The sequence below is a fragment of the Muntiacus reevesi genome, chromosome 6 (genome assembly GCF_963930625.1).
Source record: "Muntiacus reevesi chromosome 6, mMunRee1.1, whole genome shotgun sequence".
NCBI lineage: Eukaryota > Metazoa > Chordata > Mammalia > Artiodactyla > Cervidae > Muntiacus > Muntiacus reevesi.
In genome coordinates, this window is record NC_089254.1 from 113,249,543 (window position 1) to 113,251,348 (window position 1,806).

Genomic DNA, 1,806 nt, shown 5'->3' on the forward strand with positions numbered 1-1,806 from the left:
CACGGCTGCTCCAGCAAAGTGCAGCTGCTACTCCTTACCATGGATGAGGGGTATCTCCTCACAGTCGCCCCTCCTGACCTTGAACGTGGAGTAGCTCCTCTCGGCCCTCCTGTGCCCTCACAGCCTCCGCTCCTCAGGTGTGGGGTAGATCCTCTTGGCTGCTGCCCCTGAGCTTGGGCGTGGGACAACACAAGAGAAGACTCTACACAAGGACATCACCAGATGGTCAACACTTAAATCAGATTGATTATATTCTTTGCAGCTAAAGATGGAGAAGCTCTATACAGTCAGCAAAAACAAGACCAGGAGCTGACTGTGGCTCAGATCATGAACTCCTTATTGCCAAATTCAGACTTAAATTGAAGAAAGTAGGGAAAACCACTGAACCATTCAGGTATGACCTAAATCAAATCTCATACAGTAGAAGTGAGAAATAGACTTAAGGGACTAGATCTGATGAACTATGAGTGCCTGATGAACCATGGATGGAGGTTCATGACATTGTACAGGAGACAGGGATTAAGACCATCCCCATGGAAAAGAAATGCAAAAAAGCAAAATGGCTGTCTATGGAGGCCATACAAATAGCTATGAAAAGAAGAGAAGTGAAAAGCAAAGGAGAAAAAGAAAGATATTCCCATCTGAATGCAGAGTTCCAAAGAATAGCAAGGAGAGATTAAAAAAAAAAAAAAAAAGGCTTCCTCAGTGATCAGTGCAAAGAAATAGAGGAAAACAGCAGAATGGGAAAGACTAGAGATCTCTTCAAGAAAATTAGAGATAACAAGGGAACATTTCATGCAAAGATGGGCTCAATAAAGGACAGAAATGGTATGAACCTAACAGAAGCAGAAGATACTAAGAAGAAGTGGTAAGAATACATAGAAGAACTGTACAAAAAATATCTTCATGACCCAGATAATCACGATGGTGTGATCACTCACTTAGAGCCAGACATCCTGGAATGTGAAGTCAAGTGGGCCTTAGGAAGCATCACTATGAACAAAGCTAGTGGGGGTGACAGAATTCCAGTTGAGCTATTTTAAATCCTGAAAGATGATGCTGTGAATCATCATTATTTGCTGGCACTCAATATGCCAGCAAATTTGAAAAACTCAGCAGTGGCCACAGGACTGGAAAATGTCAGCTTTCATTCCAATCCCAAAGAAAGGCAATGCCAAAGAATGCTCAAACTATCACACAACTGCACTCATCTCAATAACAATTGCACACAATTGCTAGTAAAGTATTGCTGAAAATTCTCCAAGCCAGGCTTCAGTGATACATGAACTGTGAACTTCCAGATGTTCAAGCTGGTTTTAGAAAAGGCAGAGGAACCAGAGATCAAGTTGCCAATATCTGCTGGATCATTGAAAAAGCAAAAGAGTTCCAGAAAAACATATATTTCTGCTTTATTGACTACGCCAAAGCCTTTGACTGTGTGGATCACAATAAACTGTGGAAAATTCTTAAAGAGATGGGAATACCAAACCATCTGACCTGTCTCTTGAGAAACCTGTATGCAGGTCAGGAAACAACAGTTAGAACTGGACATGGAACAACAGATTAGTTCCAAATAGGAAAAGGAGTACGTCAAGGCTGTATATTGTCACCCTGCTTATTTAACTTATATGCAGAGTACATCATGAGAAATGCTGGGCTGGAAGAAGCACAAGCTGGAATCAAGATTGCCTGGAGAATTATCAATGACCTCAGATATGCAGATGACACCACCCTTATGGCAGAAAGTGAAGAAGAACTAAAGAGCCTCTTGATGAAAGTGAAGGAGGAGAGTGAAAAAGTTGGCTT